Source organism: Mustela erminea, chromosome Y, assembly GCF_009829155.1.
Source record: "Mustela erminea isolate mMusErm1 chromosome Y, mMusErm1.Pri, whole genome shotgun sequence".
Classification (NCBI taxonomy): domain Eukaryota; kingdom Metazoa; phylum Chordata; class Mammalia; order Carnivora; family Mustelidae; genus Mustela; species Mustela erminea.
In genome coordinates, this window is record NC_045636.1 from 1,207,169 (window position 1) to 1,227,093 (window position 19,925).

The 19,925-nt window shown below is 41.4% G+C and overlaps 1 long non-coding RNA gene across 1 annotated transcript; it reads right to left on the reverse strand.

Annotated features, from left to right (window-relative positions):
* Nucleotides 1–11,562: 11,562 nt before the first annotated feature.
* Nucleotides 11,563–17,751, reverse strand: LOC116583907. The gene is made up of 3 exons (XR_004282962.1): nucleotides 17,704–17,751; nucleotides 16,470–16,475; nucleotides 11,563–11,607 (listed from the first exon to the last, which is right to left on the reverse strand). It is a non-coding gene; the product is annotated as an uncharacterized LOC116583907 (long non-coding RNA).
* Between the last annotated feature and the right edge of the window lie 2,174 nt (nucleotides 17,752–19,925).

Consider the following 19,925-nt stretch of genomic DNA (forward strand, 5'->3'; position numbering starts at 1 on the left):
TTTGGATTTTCCATATAAAGAATCATGTCATCTGTGAAGAGAGAGAGTTTGACTTCTTCATTGCCAATTTGGATACCTTTTATTTCTCTTTGTTGTATGATTGCTTTTCCTAGGACAGCGATGTTGAACAATAGTGGTGAGAATGGGCATTCCTGTCATGTTACTGATCTCAATGGAAAGGCTGCAAGCTTTTTCCCATTGAGGATGATATTTGCTTTTGGTCTTTCATAGATAGATTAGATGAAGTTCCGTAATGTTCCCTCTATCCCTATACTTTGAAGCGTTTTGATCAGGAAAGATGCTAGATTTGGTCAAATGCTTTTTCTCATCTATTGAGAAGAGAATGTGGTTCTTCTCTCTTCTTTTATTAATTATTTCTATCACATTGAATGATTTTGGAATGTTGACTTATCCTTGTAGCCCAGAGATGAATCCCACCTGGTCATGGAGGATAATCTTTTTAATGTGCTGTTAGATCCTGTTTGCTAGGATCTTGTTGAGAATCTTAGCATCCATATTCATCAGTGCTATTGGTCTGAAATTCTCCTTTTTGGTAGGATCTTTATCTGTTTTAGGGATCAGGGAATGCTTGCTTCATGGAAAGAGTCTGGACATTTTCCTTCTGCTACAATTTTTGAAACAGCTTCAGAAGAATAGGTATTATTTCTTCTTTGAAAGTATGGTCGAATTCCCCAGGGAATCTGTCAGGTCCTGGTCTTTCATTTTTTGGGGGATTTTTGATCAATCTTCAATTTCGTTACTATATTTCAGTCTATTCAGGTTGTCAATTTCTTCCTGGTTCAATTTCCGCAGTTAATAGTTTTCCAGGAATGCATCCATTTCATCTAGGTTGATTAGCTTATTGGCATATAACTGTTGATAATAACGTCTGATGATTGTTTCTACTTCCATGCTGTTAGTTGTGTTCTGTCCCTTTTCATTCATATTTTATGAATTTCATCTTTCTCTCTTTTCTTTTGGATTAGTGTGGCCAATGGTTTATTGATCTTAATCAGTTCTTTAAAAAAACAAATTCTAGTTTCATTGATACGTTCTCTTGTTTTTTCCTCATTGTTCTCTGCTCTAATCTTGATTATTTCCCTTCTTATGTGTGGAGTTGGTTTGAGTTGTTGTTGATTCTCCAGTTCTTCAAGGTGTAGAGACAGCTGGTGTATTCTGGACTTTTCCATTTTTTAAGGGAGGCTTGGATTGCAATGTATTTCCCCCTTAGGACAGAATTTGCTGTGTTGCATAGGTTTTGGACAAAAGTTTCTTCATTCTCATTGGTTTCCATGTTCTTCTTTGATCTCCTGGTTGATCCAAACACTCAAGCAAGGTGGTCTTTAGCTTGCAGGTGTTTGAATTCCTTCCAAACTTTTATTTGTGATTGAGCTCCAGTTTCTAAGCATTGTGATCTGAGAACATGCAGGGAATAATCTCAGTCTTTTGACATTTGTTAAGTCCTGATTTGTGACCCAGTATGTGTCTATTCTTAGAAAGTATCATGTGCACTTGAGAAAAATGATTATTTTGTTGGTTTAGCGTGAATGTTCTCTATAAATTTATGAGGTCCATCTGGTCTCAAATATCATTCAATGCTCTTGTTTCTTTATTTATTTTCTTCTTGGCTGATCTATTTTTGAGAGAGGCATGTTAAAATCTCCTACTGTTAATGTACTCATATCAATATGACTCTTTATCTTGACTAATAGTTTTCTTATGTAATTAGCTGTTCCCATATTTGGGCCATAGATATTTACAATTGTTAGGTCATCTAGGTGGATATTTCCTTTAAGAATTATGTAGTGTCCTTCTGTATCTCTGACTACAGTCTTTAGTTTAAAATATAATTTATTGAGATGAGAATCGTTACCCAGGCCTTCTTTTGTGACTATTGTCATGAATGATGCTTCTCCATCCCTTCACTTTCAGTCTGGATGTATCTTTAGGTTCAAAATGGGTCTCTCATAGACATAATATGAATGGGTCCTGTCATTTTATTCAATTTCCAACCCTGTGTCATTTTATGGGTACATTAGGCCATTCCCATTGAGAGTGATTATTGATAGATAGGTTTTTATTGGCATCGTGTTATCTTTGAAGTCTTTCTTTCTGTAGACTGTCTTTATATTTCTGTTAAATAATATTATTAGGATTTTTTTTTCTTTTATATAACCACCCCCTTAATATTTCCTGCAGTGTCGGCTTGGTGGTTGCATAGTCTTTTAAACCTTGCCGGTCATGAAACTTCATTATCTTTCCATCCATTTTGAACGTCAGTCTTGCTGGATAAAATATTATTGGCTGCATGTTCTTCTCATTTAGTGCCCTGAATATATCTTTCCATCCCTTTCTGGCTTGCCAGGTCTCTGTGGATAGGACTTATGAGATCCTGCTGGGCTTTCCTCTGTACCTAAGGAGCCTCTATGTCCTAGAGGCTTTCAAGAGATTGTAACTACATTTATGATTTCTCAATTTTACTATTATGTGCCTTGATGTTTTTTTTTGGAATCTATAAAGTTGGAGGGAGACCGTTCTGCCTCTAGTACATGAATGGTGGTTCCAATCGCGAGATTGGGAAAATTTTCATGAAGATCTTGTTCCAATATATCTTCTTGGCTTCTTTCTTTCTCCTCCCCTTCAGAGATTCCTATAATCCTGACGTTGGAATGTCTCATTGCATCATTAATTTCCTGATTCTGTTTTCGTGTCTTCTAAGGTGTTTGTGCCAGGCTTTCTCATAATCGTTTCTCTCTGTCTGTTTGTCCTCCAGATCACTAATTCTACCTTCTGTCTCAGTTACCTTAGTTTTTAGAGACTTTAGATTAGATTGGAACTCATTGAGAGCATTCTGAACCTCATCCCTGGTGGCTTTCAGTTCTGCCCTAACATTGTGAACATCATCCCTGGTGTCTTTCAGTTCTGTCCTATTCAATTCCTTTTGGTCATCCATAGCTTTCTCCAAACTAGCTATTGCCTGGATAATCGTTAGCCTGAATTCTCTTTCCAACATATTGTCTATGTTGATAGCCATTAGCTCTGTTTCAGAAGCCCCATCCTCTGTATTTTTTTTAAAGAGGAATGTATTGGGCATTCCTCCTCCTAGTCATTTTGGTGAGAGAAGACTGAACGGATATAGATGGATGTATTGACTGTGGTACAGTCAAGGTGCACCCTGGGACACTTCTGAGCAATCAGAATTCCCCACCCAAAAGAAAGAAAAAAGAAAAGAAAAAGAAAAATAGAGAGAGAGAGACCAAGACAGAGACAGCAATAAAAGGGAAATAAAAGAGAATGTTCATTCCAAATGGGTGCCAAGGATAGATTTATGAAGTATACAAACAAAAACAAACAATCAAAAAAACTGACAAAATATATATATTATTTATAGTTTTCTCTTATAATATATATATACACATATACACAAATATAATATGTATATGTGTATATATATGTGTGTATATTTATATATTTTTCTCTTATCACATATATACATATACACACATATACATATGTATATGTATGTATATATGTGTATGTGTGTACATGATACATATGTATAAGTGTGTATGTGTATATATATACGGTAAGAGAAAATATATATATGTGATATATATATTTTATCAGTCTTTTTGATTGTTTGTTTTTGTATATATACACATATATATACACACATATTCGTATACATATATATATACACACACACATACACACACACACACACACACATATATATATATGCCGATAAGGAAGAACCTCTTCAAAACAAAAACCCAAGTATAAGAATTATATACTATCAGTACAAACACAAAAACACAGAAATTCTAGCAGAACAAAAAGATGGGCGAGTGGTTATATATTCTCAATGTGGGCGAGGAAGGTTATTGTGATTCTTCCTGGATGTATCTTGATATCTTTGTTAAAAAACTCAACTTTCCTAATAAAGGGGGATGAAGAATTGGTTTACCTATAGGGGTAGAATTGATTGGGGAAAGGGGATAACCGTGAAGTTTAACTCTATATGAACATTAGAAAATAAAAATAAAAAAGCAATAAACTACACTAAACTAAACTAAATTTAAAAAAATTAAAAAATAGAATGCAAAAGAAAAACAAAGGTGTATGTATCAAAAACTTCAGGTTAGAAGGTTAATATGGAATTTGATGCACTGGACACCTCAGTGTGATGGTAAATGGGTTAAAAATTATCTATATAAAACAAATGAAGCAGAATAGTGGGAACGAGTTAAAAATAAAAGTTGTATCTCTGAAGTAATGGTTATTCCCTTGTAGTTTTTTTTTTTTTCTTTCCTGATTGGTTTTCTGGGGGAGGTGCCTGCCACGTGGATTTCCAGTCAATGATCTTCCCTGAGTGAAGTCCTCCCACCTCTCTCAAGGGGGTGGGCTTTAAGGAAACCTGTTTTTCAGGCTTTTGTTCTCCTGAGGTTTTACTGTTTGTTCAGTTTTTTTTTCCTCTCGCCTTTACTGCTTTTTATGGTTTTTGGAGGTTTAGAGGAAAACAAACTTCACCCCAACCTCCCTCTCAGAGAAAAGCCTCGGTCTGCTACCCTGTGGGTGCTGAAGAGCCCATTAAAATTCTCCCTTGGCCACTGGCAGAGCAGATTTAATTGCAGTCCCAAGGGACGCAGGATTTTCTGCTTGTACCCATATCCACAGCAGCAGTGGCTGTCTGGGCAGCTCCAGACCACCACAGAGGTTCCAAGCAGTTCCTACACTGAGATTTTCCCACTGGCTTGGGATTGGAGTGCCAGGTATTTCTGGGTCTAAGAGTGCCTGGCTTGCAAGCACCTCTCTCAGGGGAGGGTGTGGGTCACGTGTGTCTCAGGCTCTGATAGCAGGGCACGGGTCTGAAAGGACGAGCCTGGGCCTTCACGAACCTCTCTCAGGGGAGTGTGTGGGGCACATGCATGTCTCAGGTTCTGATAGTATGGCACAGGTCTAAGAGCACCACGCTGGGTTTTTGCACTCCTCTTTCAGAGGAGGGTGAGTGGTGCGTGCATCTCAGGTTCTGTTAACAAGGCTCTGCATTCTGCTGTCTCGTGAGACTCCCAGCCCCTAAGAGGAGCTAGACCCCATGCGACCTTGACCTGGGACCAAGACCTGGTTTCTCAGGGACCAAGACCTGGTTTCTCCACCACACACTCTGGCTTATTGTCAGGGGAGGAGTCCTGGGTCCAGGGACTTAAGCCCTTGTCCTTAGCTGCCCTGTTTCCACAATTTATCCCCGTGATCCTTTGCTTCATTTGAGCAATTTCAACCAGAGTCCAGGTTAATGCTGATACCCAGAATCAGGCACTCTTTTATTGGGATATTACTTTCCAATTGGTTGCCTCTGGTGGCTCCCTTCCACTTTTGTTTATCTTTCATTATCAGTCTGATGTTCCCAATCTGCTTTTCCTGCCCACTGGTGTCTTCTGCTTCTGTAGAGATCCAGACGATTATAATTCTGATATCAGGCAGATTTTATGGGTGATTATAGTGCTTTGTTAGGAAATCACCTCACTTCAGGGTACAGGTTGAAACAGCACTCCTCCCACTTCCCTGTCATCTTGTGTCAATCACATAACACTTACAATGAAACTTCAAGATTGGAAGTCGGTCTTTTATGGATAGCCTAACTCAATTTGATATGCCTTGAAAACTTACATTCCATCACTTTCAGCAATATTTCTTGCAAAGAATGTCCCATTTAGTCCTCTTTTATAAACACATATTCCCAATAACCTGCTTTCAAAGAAACACAGAATTTTTTGTGTCTGGTTAGAGTCATATTGTCTGTCTTTTTTCTCATGCTTTTTCACGTTTCTTTATTACCATAAGATAGTGAAATCATACGTTATTTGTATTTCTGAGACTGATAGATGTGACGTTGTCAATGCTCTCCACAACACTGCCACATGAAGCAGTGACAAGTATTCATTCTTGCTTATGGCTGGGTAAGAGTCTGTGATGCCTTTGAAAGACAGCAGTATGTTAATAGTGTCTGGGAACTCCAGGCTTGTCATCAGCCATCAACACAACTGCACTGACCACATCAACTGAAACGTGGTGGAAATTGACCTGAAGCCTACAAATCAATCTCCACAGCCAAAGAGAAATGAAGTCACAGAGACTATGGAAGAAGATTGGATACATGGCTTAGGGAGAAGTGGGCTGTTGGTGCTTCAGAGGGCCGTGGGCCAATGCAAAAGACAAAGACACAGGAGAGAGAAGAAAACACACCAAACACAGCAAACAGCAGGCAAGGACAGCTTCTGCAGCTGACGGCTTTAAGGTCAGGGGACAACCACAACTCAACAGCAAAGGATATGCATGCCACACACACCCGAGTCTCCCTCAGTAGCCAGCCCTTGGGGACTCCAAGATCTCTTCTTCCTAAAGACATTACCCTTAAGGAAGACAACAGAATGGGCTTTGCGAATAGAGAGAAGAAGATAGAGACATAGATTCACTGCAAACATGGAATAATCAATTGATGTCGAGGAAAAAGAATAAGAAATTATTAAGGACAATCAATTGAAGTGAAACCTCTAAATGTTATAAGACCCATGAAGGATTGAAAGCAGCATCCAGGATACTCACTGTACATCAGAAAAACACATAACACATCTGGGAGTCTAGAGACACAGGGATAAAACTTATAAAATAAATAAAATATAGGGTCACTCATGAAATGATTGGTAGCAGACTGGATCCAATGTCGAGGAATCTGGCAGAAGCAGACGATCACATTAGTGACCTGGAAGTAAAAGCCTGGAAAATAAGGAAGCAAAGCCAAAGAGAGAAGGAAGAATGATGGAAAATGATAATGAGCTTAGGGAAGTCATCGACTTCATGGAGTAGACAGAGGTGTCTATTCTACGAGATCTAGAAGTGGGAGTATAAATGCCAAACATTTCTTTGAGAAATCATAGATGAAAATGTCTCTCATCTGGGAGCAGAAACAGATATCCTGATTCAGAGGCACAGAGGACTCCCATCATCATCAACAGAAGAAAGCACCACAACACATAGTGTCATTCCCCTGCAAATGCTAGCAAGGGATGAATTCTCTATACCAAATATGCGTGGGAGAGTAGTGTGTCCATAGCCAAGTCACTGACTTGACAAAGACAAGCTATCAGCTCTCGAAGCAGGTATGATAGAGCAAGCAACACCAGCCCAAGCCCAAATCCGTATCACCTCCATTTCTAAACACTGACAGAGCAGTCGTTCTTGTCTAGAACTCTGAGGTATTAAGACAACAGCAATTTGGTCCTTGGGTGTGTCCATCAGTTCAGAGGCGTACTTCAGCTCAAATCATGTTCCCAGGGCCATGGCATCAACTTTCGTCCCAGGTTCCCTAGTCAGGGGCAAGGCTGTTTCCCCCGCACAGCTCCACCCCCTCAATGTGATCTGTTTCTCTCTCAAGTACATGCATGTGTACCGTTTGACTAAAAAAACAAAAACAAAAACAAAACCAGTTTGCAATGATTTACTGGGGTCAAAGTACAGTTTATTTAATTTGGACCTATATCCCTATTGAATGCAGCATCTCCCACCATGCTAAAATGCCAGACCGTTGCTCTAAGCTCCATTGTTCATTCTCTTGTTCGTTGTCTTCCTGTATATTCTCACTAACCTGCAGCATTCGCTGTTTGTCCCTCTGTAATGGCCCTTTGTTGTCACATTGCTCATCCTCTCCTGGCTCCATTAGAACATGCCCATCTTCTGCAAGATGCACTGTTTAGTTATCGTATGAAACCATGTGGAGGATGGTCATGAGAGGGTTAAGGTAGGCTTGTGCTGCCATATCTCCATTCAGTTCCCCAGATAGTAGGTGAACCACCTTGTGGGAATGCTCAAGGTTCTTCGACATTCAAATAATCTTCAATGTGTCCTTTTGGAGATACACGTTTTCATCTTGAAATGGGAAACTTTGTCTTTCTGATGGCTTCACTTGTGCTATAGGTCTCTTCCAACATGCTCCATTCTTATTCCTGTGGTCTCCGAGTACATGAGTCCCACTTGGGCCTCATGTTCTAGGGTGTAGAGTATGGCTTTGGTACTCATTCACTTTTGAAGATTGGAAGGCCTTTTTTTCATGATTTCTGGAGATTCTAGAGGTACTCGTGTCCACGCTGTTGAAGACTCCAGACATAACTTTGGGATGGTTGTGAGTCTATCCTATAAGATTTCCTCGGGTGGCCTTTCCCTAGACAGAAGCGCCCTGATTAGGTGGAAGGACCATACACAGGTGAGGGACATGGAGTTCCTCCCCTGAGCCTTTGTTTGAGACCTGATTCTTTCTTGGCCTTTTGTGGGTAAGGTGGAATGTTGGATTCCTGTCTTTCTCTGGAATCCAGATGGCTGGTGTTGACTATCACGACAATAGACTACGAATTTGGTCATGGAGAAAGTAACACCAACTTGCTTCACAAATTGCCTTGGTGAGAGACCCAGGTGGCTCCAGCCCTGTGGGAGGGCTTGGGATCCTCTTGGCCCACCCAGGACTACTACAGCCAAGTGTAGATCAGGCGTGGTTTGGGGAGAAGTGGTTGCCAGGACCTCAAATCTTTGTGACATCACAAAAGCTGGCTTCACTAAAGAAGCAGTCCCTCTCTCATGGCCTTTGTGTCCTATGGATTTAGGTAGAAAACCCCAGAACAGACATAAAAAGACCCCATTAGCCTGAACAATAATTCACGTTGCTGTGTGCTAATGTCTCACTTTCCCTTTCTAGACAAAAATAAAAGAAAATGACGTTTGGGATACCAGCCTTTAGACCAATATTTCTCCATAGATGGCAAGGATTTCCTATTTCCACTGCAATTTCTAGAGATCTCCAGAAACAGGGAGGCCTCTTGGGTATCATCAGCTCTCTGTGAGGTTTGTCATGCTGTGGGTAAGAGAGTCCTTTCTCAGTGTCTTTTCCCTATAGGTCAGTAATGACTAATGGAAGGAAATCCCTTTTTAAGGAAAAATATAGGGCATTGATGCATTGTTCTATATGTGTTTTCATCTCCTACTGTTCAAAAACACTAGTCATAAGGGATTAGGGCTCTGTCTACCTGTTTTTACCTTAAACACCTTTGGTAAGGCTTCAAGGACCGTGACATTCTGCATGAGAGCTAACACTGAATGAAGAGCCCTGGACAGCACTCCAAGTCATCATTACTTAACGCTACCTGTTGTGGTAATAGGTATAGCCATTTTGACTAATTCTCTTAAATCAGAGGAAAAGGAATGGCCTATATCAATGACCTCCAATGTCTACTCGAGCAGAAATGTGGGTTGAGCTGCAATGCCCTTGCAAAAACTCGTGAATAGGGCGCCTGGGTGGCTCAGTGGGTTAAGCCGCTGCCTTAGGCTCAGGTCATGATCTCAGGGTCCTGGGATCGAGTCCCACATAGGGCTCTCTGCTCAGCAGGGGGCCTGCTTTCCTTCCTCTCTCTCTGTGATCTCTTCCCTTCCTCTCTCCTACTGTGATCTCTCTCTGTCAAATAAATAAATAAAATCTTTAAAAAAAAAACCTCGTGAATAAAGAAGGTGTGTTGTGTATTGGTAACAGACACAAGGGAGGATGTGTTCCTCAGACACAAGGGAGGATGGATGCCTGGTTATTGCATTGACAATAATAACACAGGATTTTGTGTTGAGAAATGAAAAAGGCAAGCAGAAAAAAGGGGAATTCATTATGGTTTCCCTCTTCTGTACCCCAGGAGGAATACCATGGCTCTCATTAGAAGGAAGAAAACTGAATAGGGTAAAGTCAGAGAAGGAGACAAACCGGTAGTGTCTCAGGACTCTCAGAATCAAGCTGGGCATAACAGAAAAGAAAGACATACCAGGAATGAGCGAACTGGCTAATGGGTGTTGAGAAGTTGTGGCATATCTTAGGATGAACACTAGACCATATATGGAACTAAAACTTCAGCAAATGCTCTGTCATAAACATATGATGGATGATAGAATGGCTTCCTCAACAGAACAAAAAATAAAATAAATAAAAGAAAATAAAAAGAAAAACAACTGGCCCCTTCAAAAGCAAATGAATACAGACAGAAAAATGACATAATTATATTTTTATTATCTTTACTTATAAATAAGGCATGGAATATGTTCCATATAATGTCTTTATCAGAATTGGGTCTTTATATTTGAAAAATAGAGTCTACCCACCACCTCCATTTCTGGAATCAATTAAAAGAAATGACATTGCCTTCATTAAATGTCTAGAAGTGTTGACCAGGAAAACGATTTGCCGAAACATACCAAAAGGCAGGCATGGAGAGCCTCTGCAGATGACGAGCATCAAGGACAGGGGAAATACACAACACAACAGCATAGGGCATGCATGCCACACATACACCCGAGACTCCCTCAAAGGCCAGCCCTTGGGTACTCCATGATCTCTTCTTCCTAAAGAAATTACCCTCAGGCTGAAAAACAAAAGGGGCTTTATGAAAACATAGAAGACAGAGACCTAGATCCAATTCAATCATGGAAGAATCAATTGATGCCGAGGAAGAAAAACAGGAAATGTTCATGGCCAGGCAATCGGAGTGAAATTTCTACATATAACACACCCGATGGAGGATTGAAAGCAGCGGCCAGGATACTCTGTGTACAACAGAAAACACAGAAGATATCAGGGAGTCTGGAACCACAGAGGTAAAACTGATAAAAATAAAATAAATGAAAATAAAGAGTTCCTGATGAAAAGACTTGAGGCAGACTGGATGCAAAGGCCAGGAAGCTGGCAGAAGCAGAGGATCAAATTAGTGACGTGGAAGAAAAAAACTAGAAAATAAGGAAGCAAATCCAAGAGAGAAGGAAGAATGATGGAACATGACAATGAGCTTACAGAGGTCTTCGACTTTAAGTAATGGAAAAGATGTGACTATGTAGGTGACATAGAAGTGAGAGGAAAAAAAAAACGAGGGCTGAACATGTCTTTGAGAAATTAGAGCTGAATGTCCCTCTTCTAGGATTAGAAATAGATATCCAGATTCAGACGCACAGAAGACTCCCATCACCATCCACAGAAGCAGAGCACCACAAGGCGTAGTGTCATTCCTCCTGCAAAAGCTAGCAGTGAAGAAATTCTCTTTCCCCAATATGCATGGGAGAGTAGTTTGTCCATAGCCAAGTCACTGACTTCAAGAGGACAATCTATCCTAGCTCTCGAAGCAGGTTGGATAGAGCAAGCAACATCAGCCCAAGTCAAACTCCGTATCCCCTGCATTTCTGAACAATGATATAGAAGTGGTTCTTGTCTAGACTGGGAGGTATTAAGAAGAGAAAGACGGGGCCCCACGGTGTGTCCATCAGTTCAGTGGCGGCCTTTAGCTCGACTCATGATCCCAGGGTCATGGAATCAAATCCGGTCTCAGGTTTGCTCAGGGGCAAGTCAGCTTCTCCCTCTCCAGCTCCAACCCTTGACTGTGATCTCTTTCACTCTCTCTCTCTCTGTCAAATACGTGCATGTGCATCGTTTGACAAAAAGCAAAAACAAAAGCAGTGTACAAGGATTTTCTGGTGCCAGAGGGTGTTTTACATAATTTGGTCCTACGTGCCTATGGAAAGCAGCCAGGTACAGAGCACCTACCACCACCCTAAAATGGCAGACCTTCGCTCTGAGCTCCCTTGTTCATTCTCTGGTTCTGTGTCTTCCTGGACTCCTCATCAACCTGTAGCAGCCACTGTCTGACCCGCTGTAATGGCCCTTTTTTGACCCATTGTTCATCCTCTCATGGCTCCATTAGAACATGCCCATCTTCTTTAAGAGGCACCATTTCCTTATTACAAGAAACCATTTGAGGGATGGACATGAGAGGGTTAATTCAGGCTGCCACTTATCCCTTTAGTTCCCCAGATGGTAGCGGCACCACTCTATGGGTATGCTCAAGGTTCTTCGACATTCGAATCCTCTTCCTTTTGGAGATACAAGTTGTCATCCTGAAATGGCCATGAAAGTCTTTCAGATGGCTTCACTTGGCCTATGGGTCTCTTCCAACATGCTCCCTGTTTGTTCCTGTAGGCTCCAAATACATGAGTCTGTCCTGGAAATCAGGATCTAGGGTGTAGACTCTGTGTTTGGTGCTTGATCAGTTTTGGAGATTTGGAGGCCATTTTGGCTGATTTCTGGGGACGCTCAAGGTACTCATGTCCTTGCTGTTGAAGACTCCAGACATGTCTTTAACATGGTTATGGGTGTCCCTTTGAGCTTTCTGTGGGTGGCCCTTTCCCTAGTCAGAAGCTCCCTGATTGAGTGAGAGGACCATACACATGTGAGGGACATGGATTTCCTCTCCTGAGTCTTTGTTTGAGACCTGATTCTTTCTTGGTTTTTCATGGCTAAGATGGAAAGTTGGATTCTTGCCTTTCTCTTGAGTCCAGATGACTGGTGTTGACTGTCACAATAGACTACTAATTTGGCCATGGAGAAAGCTTTTACCTTTGCAAAGGCTTCAAGGAGCGTGAGATTCTGCATGTGAGCTAACGCTGAAGGAAGAGCCCTGGACAGCACTCCTTATCATCAGTTAATGCTACCTGCTGTGGTAATAGTTATAGCCATATTGACTAATTCTCTTAAATCAGAGGAAAAGGAATGGCCTATATCAATGACCTGCCATGCTCATTCGAGCAGAACTGTGGAATGAGCTGCAATGTCCTTGCAAAAAGTAGTGGCTAAAGAAGGCGTGGTTCATATTGGCAACAGAGTATCCATCAGCCGTCAGGGAGGATGAACCCCTAGTACTTGCATTAACATGAATTTTACAGGACTGGGTGTTGAGAAATAAAAAAGGCAAGCATAAAGGGTAATTACTTATGTCTTCTCTCAATGTGCCCCACAAGAAATACCATTGCCCTTAGTAGAAGGAAGGGAAAACTGAAAGGGGTGAAGAGAAGGAGACAAAGCAGGAATGACTCAGGACTCTGAGAACCAAGCTGAGGGGGACCAAAAAGAGAGACATGGCGGGAATGAGGGAACTTGCTAATGGGTGTTGAGGAGTTGTGGCATATCTTAGGATGAACACTAGAGCTTATATGGAACTAAAGTTTCAGCTAATTATCTGTCATAAACATATGATGGATGATAGGATGGCTTCCTCAACAGAACAAAAACTGAAAAAAAAATCTTGACCTTTTCAAAAGCAGATGAAGACACAGAGAGAGAAAACAATAATTATATTTTTATTATCTTTACTTATTAAAAAGGCATGGAATTTGTTCTATATAATGTCCTTATCTGAATTGTGTCTTTATACTTGAAAAGTAAAGTCAACCCGTCACCTCCATTTCAGGAATCGATTGGAAGAATCGATTGCCTTCATTAAATGTCTAGAAGTGTTGACCAGTTAAATTATTTGGATCTGGCCTTCTGGGTGTTTGGCCGGTGTTTGATTACTGCTTGAAAAGATTTAATCACTAATAGAGAGCTCAGATATTGTAGGGTGTCTGACCTTATCTTGGGAGTTCATATGTGTCTTGGAATTTATCCTTTTCTCTTGTTCTTAGATTTGCTGGTATAATTTTGTAGAGGGGTCTTTTAGGATTTTTTTCTCCCCTTGCTATCTGTTGTCATGTGGCCTCATACTTTCAGCTGTATTCTTGTCTCCATGTATTTTACAGGTAATGGTTCCTCCAATTTGTTAAAATTTGTTAAAGTTCTTTTTTTTTAATATTTTATTTATTTATTTGATAGATCACAAGTAGGCAGAGAGGCAGGCAGAGAGAGAGGAGGAAGCAGGCTCCCCACTGAGCAGAGAGCCTGACGCGGGGCTCGATCCCAGGACCCTGAGATCATGACCTGAGCCGAAGGCAGAGGCTTTAACCCACTGAGCCACCCAGGCGCCCCAAAATTTGTTAAAGTTCTTTCTTCTTTTTCTAGTTCCTTATGTCATCAAGTTAGGTTGCTTTTTTTTTTTTTGGTGTTTTTAATTTTTGGAAATACACACATTTAACCCTATATTCTTTCCCCATAAGATGTTTTGGAATCATCCATAAGTTTCTTTACTTTCCTATGTTCAAGGTACTTTCTCATTTTCTTTCTTTGATTCATTGCTAGTTTGTCACTGTGTTGTGTTTTCCACCTATTCGTGTCTGGCTGTATTTCCTTTTCATAAGTGATTTCTTTCGGTTTTCATACCTTCGTGGTCATAAGTAATCAAGATAGAATTTTATATCTCTTCCATTTATTATGACTTAATTTGGACTCCAGCACACGATCTGTGATAGACAACGTTAGGTCCGCAGTTGGGAATAAGGTCTCTTATGGTCCTCAGAGACACAATCTAACGGTTGTATCCCCAAAGCTCAGGGGATCTAGAGAACCCAAGATGACGTCTGGTATGCCTTATCAACTTTCCATTTGGATGATCTGTCTTGTGCTGAAAATGGATAACGTAGTCCCCAAAAGTATTGCATTGAATTCCCCATCTCCCTTCCTTTCTGTTCATATGCTTTCAACATTTAGATAAACTCATGTTGGTGGTGTATATGTTGGCAATACTTCCAATTTTCTGATGTTTTGTTGCTCCATCAAGAAAAAACACCTTCCAGCATTCTTTTTTCTCTCAAAGGCATAAAATCTCTCTATCTGCAATAGGCACCATTTCTTTGGCTCTCTTCTCCTTGACATAACCTATGTCTTCCTCATTCCTTCACTTTCAAGCTAAATGTATCTTTATAGTCAAAGAAAATCTCTATTTGCAATATAAGGTCGAGATTGTTAATTTTTTTTTTCTTGTGTACCATTTTTCTTCTTTTTTTCTTTTTTTTTCTTTTTCCATTTTTTAAATTTTCATCCAGTCCAACAATCTGTTTGTACTGATGGGGGATTTATCCTGAATACTTGAATTAATTATTGATAGGTAGGAGGTTTACTTTCTATTTTGGTTGGTTTCTGACTTGGATCTATGTGCATTTCCCCTTTATGATATTTTTTGGTGGGGTTGTTTCCTTTAGTGTGATTCCTCATTTCGTCCCCATCTTTTGTGTGTCTCTTTTTGTGTGTGCATGTGTGTGTGTGTGTGTGCTGTTTGTGTGTGTTCACATAATACTTATAATTAAATTTCAAAAGATAAGAAGTTGTTCTTTATGGATAGCAATTCAATTTGACATGACTTGAAACCTCACATTCCATCACTTTCACCCACATTTCCTACAAAGAATGTCACCTTTTATCCTCTTTGATAAACACATATTCATACAAACCTGCCTTAAAACAAACACCACATTTTGTGTGCCTGGTTAAAATCGTGTGGATTGGTCCTTTTTCCCTTGGTTTCTCCCATGTCTCTTGACTATCATGAGAGAGTGAAATCGTATGTTATTTGTCTTTCTGACTGATAGATATTAACTAGCCCAATGCTTTTCACAACAGTGACACATGAGGCAAGTGGCAAGAATTCATTCTTGCTTATGGCTCGGTAAGAATCTGTGGTACCATTGGAGGACAGTGAGATGGTAGTAGTGTCTGAGAACTCCAGGCTTTTCTTCAGCCATGAACACAACTGGAAGATGATAACATCAACTGCACATGATGGATATGAACCTGTAGCCTAAAAAGTAAACTCCACAGCAAAAGAGAAAAGAAGTCACAGAGACTATGGGAGAAGATTGGAGACAGGGGTCAGGAGAAATACACACATTTAACCCTATATGTGTGTGGGCAGTTGGTGTGTCAGAGGACATTAAGCCAATGCAAAAGGCAAAAGCCCAGGAGGGCGGAGCACACTGGGAATGCACAAGGAGCATGTTTCCCAATGCCACTGGCTGTGACCAGCAGAGGGTCTGAAGGGCATGAGTTCTTGCCAACAAAGGATCTTGAGGCCTGGAGATTTCAGATAAGCAGGCTTGGCAGACATCGACTCGAGAGAACACTGTGTTTCTCCTGGAGAGGACACCAACACCAACCAGGTGAAGACAGCCTGGAAACCAATATCAGAGACAATATCAGGAGAGACAGTGGGATGACCGTGGGTTCTGGCAGTGCATCTGTGAAAGGCAGTGTTCATGGAGATGACTCAATGGGGGCACAAAAAAAAATGGGCTCTGGAACCAGCTGCATCAAGACCGAGCTACTGGCCAGGACAGGATTGTCAGGATATTAGCTGCATAATCTTCAAACACGAAATCTCAACCATGTAACACTTGGAGAACTGCCTTCCTCAGTCCAACTTGCTCTGTCCCAGGAGAACAGACCCTCCCATAGGGTACTAGAAGAAAGCCCTCCCCGCAGTCTCTCTCCTGACCCAAGAATGCTGCAGGTCTTGTTCTGTTGAGTGGGTTGAATGTCTCCTTTTATAGGCACAAGAGAGTCCACCAAGCTAAACCTCAGCGAATTCACCCAGTCCATAAACTCATCAAATGGCAGGCAAGGAGAGCTTCTGCTGAAGATTGTCCTCAAAGACAGGGGACAGCCACAACACAACAGCAGAGGGCATGCCTGCCACACACACACTCACCTGAGACTTTCTCAAGGGTCCATCCTTGGGCACTCCATAATTTCTTCTTAAACAAATTATCCTCAGGCAAGGAAACAGAATGGACTTTTAGAATACAGAAAAGAAGACAGAGTCCTAGATCCATGCAATAATGGGGGAATCAATTGAAGCCAAGGAAAAAGAACAAGAAGTGATCATGGCCATGCAATCGGACTGAAACCTCTACATATAACACGACCAATGGAGGATTGAAAGCAGTGGCCAGGATACTCCCTGTACATCACAAAACACAGAAGATATGAGGTAGTCATGAACCACAGAGATAAAATGGATAAAAATAAAAAAAATAAAATAAAGAGTTCCTAATGAAAAGATTTGTAGCAGACTGGATGCAAAGTCTTGCTAGCAGGCAGAAGCAGAGGATCCAGTGAGAGACCTGGAAGTAAAAGACTAGAAAATAAGGAAGCAAATACAAAGAGAGAAGGAAAAATGACTGAACATGACAAAGAGCTTAGGGAAGTCATCGATTACAAGAAATGGAAAGAGGTGTCTATTGTAGGAGAACTAGGAGTGAGAGAAAAAAAAAGAGGGCTCAACATGTCTTGGAGAAATCAGAGTTGAAAATGTTCCTCATCTGGGAGAAGAAACAGAGATCCAGATTCAGAGGCACAGAAAACTCCCATCACCATCCACAGAAGCAGAGCACCAAAAGACATAGTATCATTCCCCCTGCAAAAGCTAGCAATGGAAGAATTCTCCTTACCCAAATATGCGTGGGAGAGTAGTTTTTCCATAGCCAACTCACTGACTTCAAGAGCACAAGCTGGACCAGCTCTTGAAGCAGGTCGGATAGCTCAAGCAACACCAGCCCAAGCCAAAATCTGTATCCCCTGCATTTCTGAACCATGACAGAGCAGCGGTTCTTGTCTAGTACTAGCATGTATTCAGAAGACAAAGAATGGGTCCCGGGGTGTGTCCATCAGTTCAGAAGTGGCCTTCAGCCAAACTCATGATCCCAAGGTTATGGCATCGACTCTGGTCTCAGGTTCCCTGCTCAGGGGCAAGTCAGCTTCTCCCTCTCACTCTCCACACCCTGATTGTGATCTCTCTGTCTCTCTGCCAAATATGTGCATGTGCATCGTTTGACAAAAACGTGAAACCAAAATCAGTGTCCTAGGATTGACTGGGGCCAGAGGATGGTTTATTTAATTTGGACCTAGGTCCCTGCCAGGTACAGAGCACCTCCCACCATCCTAAAATGCCAGACCTTCGCTTTGAGTTCCCTTGTTCATTCTCCTGTTTTTTGTCTTCCTGGATCTCCTCACCAACCTGTAGCATCCACTGTATGTCCCGCTGTAATGACCCTTTGTTGGCATATTGTTCATCCTCTCCTGGCTCCATTAGAACATTCCCATCTTCAACAAGAGGCACTCTTTGCTTAGTGCATGAAACCATTTGGGGGATGGTAATGAGAGGGTTAAGGCAGCTTGTGCTGCCACATCTCCATGCATTTCCCGAAGGGTACTTGCTCCACCCTCTGGGAATGCTCAAGCTTATTTGACATTTGAAACCTCTTCAATGTGTCCTTTTGGACATAGAATTTGTCATCCTGAAACAGGCACGAAATTCTTTCAGATGGCTTCACTTGGGCTATGCGTCTCTTCCAACAGGCTCCATGCTTGCTCCTGTTGACTCCAAGTACATGAGTCCATCCTGAACCTAAGGGTCTAGGGAGGAGAGTCTGCCTTTGGTACATGGTCAGTTTTGAAGATTGGGAGGCCATTCTGGTACAGTTTCTGGAGACACGCTAGGTACTTGTGTCCTCGCTGTTGAAGACTCCAGACATGTCCTTCACACGGTTGCAGGTGTTCCCTTTGAGCTTTCCTTGGGTACCCCTTTTCCTGGTCAGAAGCGCCCTGATGGATCATACCCACGTGCAGTGTGCAGTAGGAAGCCCTGGGAAGGATATAAAAAGATCCCCCTGAGCCAGATCAAGAACTCAAGTTGTCTTGTGTGTTAACGTACCACTTCCCATTTCTAGACAAAGAGAAAAGAAAGTGACCATTTGATATACCATCATTTAGGCCAACATTTCCCCATAGACGGCAAGTTGTTCCTATTTCCACTACAGTTTCTAGAGATCTCAAGAATCAGTGAGTCCTCTTGGGTATCAACAGCTCTGTGTAGGGTTTGTCATCTTGTTGTTGAGTGGGTCTTTTTTTCAGTGTCTTTTCCATATGAGGCAGTGAGGACAAAGGGACGGGAAGTCCCTTTTCAAGGAAAAAGGTGAGGGCATGGATATATTGTTCTGTCTTGTCCTCATCTCCTAGTGTTCTGAAACATGAGTCCTAAGGGATTAGAGCTCTGTCTACCTGGTTTTCCCTTAAACACCTTTACAAAGACGTCAAGGAGAGTGACTTTCTGCATCAGAGCTAATTCTTAAGGAAGAGGCCTGAACAGCACCTGATGTCATCATTAGTTATCTCTACTTGTTGTGGTAACGGGTATAGACATGTTACCAAGTCTCTTTAATCAGAGGAAAAGGTATGGCCTATATTGATGTCCTGCATTGCCCACTCAAGAAGAACTGTGGATTGAGCCTCAATGCCCTTGCAAAGACTAGTGGATAGAAAAGGTGTGGTCCATCTTGGCAACAGAGTATTCCTCAAGCATCAGGGAGGAAGAACCACTGGTCCTTGCATTGATATATATGTCCCATGACTGGGTGATGTGAAATGAAAAAGGCAAACAGACCAAGGTAAATATCCTATGTCTTCCCTCATATGTGCCCCAGGAGGAATATCATGGCCCTTAGTAAAGGAAGGGAAAACTGAATGGGAAGAAGACAGAGAAGGAGACCAACCATGAGTGACTCAGGACTTTGAGAACCAAGCTGAGGGTTACAGGAAAGAGAGACATGCAGAGAAGGAAGGAACTGCTTAATGGGTGTTCAGGAATTGTGTCATATATTAGGATGAGAACTAGGTCGTGTATGGAACTAAAATATCCGTGAATACTTTGTAAAAAATGGATGGTGGATGATAGGCTGGCTTCCTCAACAGAACAAAACAATTAAAAGAAAAACAAGCTGATCCTTCAAAACCAGATGAAGACACAGAGAGAAAAGGAAAGAATTGTATTTTTATTTCTTTAATTATTGAAATGGCATGGAATATGTTTCCTAAAATGTCCTTATCAGAACTGGGTCTTTATCCTGGTAAATTAGAGTCTACCTGCCTCCTCCATTTCTGGAATCAATGAGAAGAAATGGTGTTGCCTTCACTACAGGTTTAGAAGAAATTGCCTTGGAAAATGATTTGGACCTGGCCTTCTGTGTGTTGGCAAGTGATTACTGCTTCAAACGCTTCAGTCACTACTAGAGAGTTGAAATATTGAAGGTTTTTTGAACTAATCTTGGGAGTTGCTAGTGTCTGGGAATTTATCTTTTTCTCTCAGTTCTTGGATGTGCTA